Genomic DNA, 5000 nt, shown 5'->3' with positions numbered 1-5000 from the left:
GGATCCCAATTCACATATATTTGACTTGTGTCAAATATATTGCAATTGGGATCACAATTGCAAATTATATCTTACCCAGAGCCCCAGGCTCCCAGAAGGGAGCTGGGCTGTGATAAGGCTTGCCCCGGAGCCTACCACTGGTGCTAAGACTCCCATAAGCCTCTGGATCTCTGCAGAGTCCCAGAGTCCCAGAGTCCCAGAGTCCCAGAGTCCCAGAGCCCCAGGGACCCAGAGACCCAGAGCCCCAGAGCCCCAGAGCCCAAGAGCCCCAGAGTCCCAGGGACCCAGAGTCCCAGAGTCCCAGGGACCCAGAGGCCCAGGGACCCAGAGTCCCAGGGACCAAGAGACCCAGAGCCCCAGGGACCCAGAGTCCCAGGGACCCAGAGTCCCAGGGACCCAGAGACCCAGAGACCCAGAGCCCCAGGGACCCAGAGCCCCAGAGCCCCAGAGCCCCAGAGTCCCAGAGCACCAGAGCCCCAGAGCCCCAGAGTCCCAGGGACCAAGAGTCCCAGGGACCCAGAGACCCAGAGCCCCAGGGACCCAGAGACCCAGAGCCCCAGGGACCCAGAGACCCAGAGCCCCAGGGACCCAGAGCCCCAGAGCCCCAGAGCCCCAGAGTCCCAGAGTCCCAGAGTCCCAGAGCCCCAGAGCCCCAGAGCCCCAGAGACCCAGGGACCCAGAGCCCCAGAGTCCCAGAGCCCCAGAGCCCAAGAGCCCCAGGGACCCAGAGACCCAGAGACCCAGAGCCCCAGAGCCCCAGAGTCCCAGAGCCCCAGGGACCCAGAGACCCAGAGCCCCAGAGCCCCAGAGCCCCAGAGTCCCAGAGCCCCAGTGCCCCAGAGTCCCAGAGCCCCAGAGCCCCAGAGTCCCAGGGACCCAGAGTCCCAGAGCCCCAGGGACCCAGAGACCCAGAGCCCCAGAGCCCCAGAGACCCAGAGCCCCAGAGCCCCAGGGAACCAGAGCCCCAGAGTCCCAGGGACCCAGAGACCCAGAGACCCAGAGCCCCAGGGACCCAGAGCCCCAGAGTCCCAGGGACCCAGAGCCCCAGAGCCCCAGGGACCCAGGGACCCAGAGCCCCAGAGCCCCAGAGTCCAAGAGCCCCAGAGTCCCAGGGACCCAGAGACCCAGAGCCCCAGAGCCCCAGAGTCCCAGGGACCCAGAGCCCCAGAGCCCCAGGGACCCAGAGCCCCAGAGCCCCAGAGTCCCAGAGCCCCAGAGCCCCAGGGACCCAGAGACCCAGAGTCCCAGGGACCCAGAGCCCCAGAGCCCCAGGGACCCAGGGACCCAGAGCCCCAGAGCCCCAGAGTCCCAGGGACCCAGAGCCCCAGAGCCCCAGGGACCCAGAGCCCCAAAGCCCCAGAGTCCCAGGGACCCAGAGCCCCAGAGCCCCAGGGACCCAGAGCCCCAGAGCCCCAGAGCCCCAGGGACCCAGGGACCCAGAGTCCCAGGGACCCAGAGACCCAGAGCCCCAGAGACCCAGAGACCCAGAGACCCAGAGCCCCAGAGTCCCAGAGCCCCAGGGACCCAGAGCCCCAGAGTCCCAGGGACCCAGAGACCCAGAGCCCCAGGGACCCAGAGCCCCAGAGCCCCAGAGTCCCAGGGACCCAGAGACCCAGAGCCACAGAGCCCAGGGACCCAGGGACCCAGAGCCCCAGAGCCCCAGAGTCCCAGAGCCCCAGAGTCCCAGAGCCCCAGAGTCCCAGAGCCCCAGGGACCCAGAGCCCCAGAGTCCCAGGGACCCAGAGTCCCAGGGACCCAGAGCCCCAGAGCCCCAGAGTCCCAGAGCCCCAGAGCCCCAGAGCCCCAGGGACCCAGAGCCCCAGGGACCCAGAGCCCCAGAGTCCCAGGGACCCAGAGACCCAGAGCCCCAGGGACCCAGAGCCCCAGAGCCCCAGAGTCCCAGGGACCCAGAGACCCAGAGCCCCAGAGCCCCAGAGCCCCAGGGACCCAGGGACCCAGAGTCCCAGGGACCCAGAGACCCAGAGCCCCAGAGCCCCAGAGCCCCAGAGTCCCAGGGACCCAGAGCCCCAAGGACCCAGGGACCCAGAGTCCCAGGGACCCAGAGTCCCAGGGACCCAGAGACCCAGGGACCCAGAGTCCCAGAGTCCCAGAGTCCCAGGGACCCAGAGCCCCAGGGACCCAGAGCCCCAGGGACCCAGGGACCCAGGGACCCAGAGACCCAGAGCCCCAGGGACCCAGAGCCCCAGAGCCCCAGAGCCCCAGAGTCCCAGGGACCCAGGGACCCAGGGACCCAGGGACCCAGAGCCCCAGAGCCCCAGGGACCCAGAGTCCCAGGGACCCAGAGACCCAGAGCCCCAGGGACCCAGGGACCCAGGGACCCAGGGACCCAGGGACCCAGAGACCCAGAGCCCCAGAGCCCCAGGGACCCAGGGACCCAGGGACCCAGAGACCCAGAGCCCCAGGGACCCGGCGCACCGGTCGAACCTATCTGGCCCACACTTAAGCCCCCGCCCTCGGACTAAACCAATCAGCCTGCCCCGTCAAAAAAGATGCCCACTGGTAGACCTGGAACCTTAAAATATATTGGAAGTGGGATGGTTGCCCAATTGCTGTATAATATATTGCAAGTTCATCCTGCCCACTGGTGGACCTGGGAGCCAAAACGGCGCGCAATATATTGGAAGTGGGACGGTTGCGCAATCGCTGTACAATATATTGGAAGTGGGATGGTTGCCCAATTGCTGTATAATATATTGCAAGTTCATCCTGCCCACTGGTGGACCTGGGAGCCAAAACGGCGCGCAATATATTGGAAGTGGGACGGTTGAGCAATCGCTGTACAATATATTGGAAGTGGGTTGGTTGCCCAATTGCTGTACAATATATTGGAAGTGGGATGGTTGCCCAATTGCTGTATAATATATTGCAAGTTCATCCTGCCCACTGGTGGACCTGGGAGACAAAACGACGCGCAATATATTGGAAGTGGGACGGTTGCGCAATCGCTGTACAATATATTGGAAGTGGGATGGTTGCCCAATTGCTGTATAATGTATTGGAAGGACCCTCCGTCAAATCTCAAAGTTCATTCTGCCCACTGGTGGACCTGGGAGACAAAACGCCGCACAATATATTGAAAGTGGGATGGTTGCCCAATTGCTGTACAATACATGGGAAGTGGGATGGTTGTCCAGTTCATTACACCCTCATCCTGGGCCTCTGATTAGGCTTGCCCCGGAGCTTACCACCGGTGCCTACCTCCAGGGGCTTATTCACCCCAACGCCCTGGTCCCCTAACCCGGCATGAATTTCACCAAGGGTCCCCTACCTCCGGGGCTCCCTATCAGCCAATACATTAAGAACACCTCATCCTGGGCCTCTGATAAGGCTTGCCCCGGAGTTTACCACCGGGGCCTACCTCCGGGGCCTAATTAAACCCAACGCCCTGGTTCCCTGAACGGGCCTTATTCAAACAACCTCTCCGCCGCCTAAGCTCCGGAGCTTCCTTTTGGCTCCCAGAGGCCCAGAGGCCCAGGCTCCCAGAGGCCCAGAGGCCCAGGCTACCAGAGGCCCAGGCTACCAGAGGCCCAGAGGCCCAGAGCCCCAGAGGCCCAGAGACCCAGGCTACCAGAGGCCCAGAGGCCCAGAGGCCCAGAGGCCCAGAGACCCAGAGGCCCAGAGTCCCAGAGACCCAGAGACCCAGAGGCCCATAGACCCAGAGACCCAGAGGCCCAGAGACCCAGAGACCCAGAGCCCCGGGGACCCAGAGACCCAGAGACCCAGAGCCCCAGAGCCCCAGAGTCCCAGGGACCCAGAGCCCCAGAGCCCCGGGGACCCAGAGCCCCAGAGCCCCGGGGACCCAGAGACCCAGAGCCCCAGAGACCCAGAGCCCCAGAGGCCCAGAGCCCCAGAGGCCCAGAGGCCCAGAGGCCCAGAGACCCAGAGGCCCAGAGTCCCAGAGACCCAGAGACCCAGAGACCCAGAGGCCCAGAGTCCCAGAGACCCAGAGACCCAGAGACCCAGAGGCCCAGAGTCCCAGAGACCCAGAGACCCAGAGACCCAGAGACCCAGGGCCCCAGGGCCCCAGAGACCCAGAGACCCAGAGACCCAGAGTCCCAGAGTCCCAGAGCCCCAGGGACCCAGAGCCCCAGAGCCCCGGGGACCCAGAGCCCCAGAGCCCCGGGGACCCAGAGACCCAGAGCCCCAGAGTCCCAGAGTCCCAGGGACCCAGAGCCCCAGAGCCCCAGAGACCCAGGGACCCAGGGACCCAGAGCCCCGGGGACCCAGAGCCCCAGAGCCCCGGGGACCCAGAGACCCAGAGCCCCAGGGACCCAGAGGCCCAGAGGCCCAGAGGCCCAGAGTCCCAGAGTCCCAGAGACCCAGAGCCCCAGAGCCCCAGAGCCCCAGAGGCCCAGAGCCCCAGAGCCCCAGAGACCCAGAGCCCCAGAGCCCCAGAGACCCAGAGCCCCAGAGCCCCAGAGACCCAGAGCCCCAGAGCCCCGGGGACCCAGAGCCCCAGAGCCCGGGGACCCAGAGACCCAGAGCCCCAGAGCCCCAGGGACCCAGAGCCCCAGAGTCCCAGAGCCCCAGAGCCCCGGGGACCCAGAGCCCCAGAGCCCCGGGGACCCAGAGACCCAGAGCCCCAGAGTCCCAGGGACCAAGAGCCCCAGAGCCCCGGGGACCCAGAGCCCCAGAGACCCAGAGCCCCAGGGACCCAGAGACCCAGAGACCCAGAGCCCCAGAGTCCCAGAGACCCAGAGCCCCAGAGTCCCAGGGACCAAGAGCCCCAGAGCCCCGGGGACCCAGAGCCCCAGGCTACCAGAGGCCCAGGCTCCCAGAGGCCCAGAGGCCCAGAGGCCCAGAGGCCCAGAGGCCCAGGCTACCAGAGGCCCAGGCTACCAGAGGCCCAGAGGCCCAGAGCCCCAGAGCCCCAGAGCCCCAGAGACCCAGAGGCCCAGAGACCCAGAGACCCAGAGTCCCAGAGACCCAGAGACCCAGGCTACCAGAGGCCCAGAGGCCCAGAGGCCCAGGCTACCAGA

Source organism: Hoplias malabaricus, chromosome 1 (genome assembly GCF_029633855.1).
Source record: "Hoplias malabaricus isolate fHopMal1 chromosome 1, fHopMal1.hap1, whole genome shotgun sequence".
NCBI classification, from domain to species: Eukaryota; Metazoa; Chordata; class Actinopteri; order Characiformes; family Erythrinidae; genus Hoplias; species Hoplias malabaricus.
Note: the sequence above shows the minus strand (reverse complement) of the source record.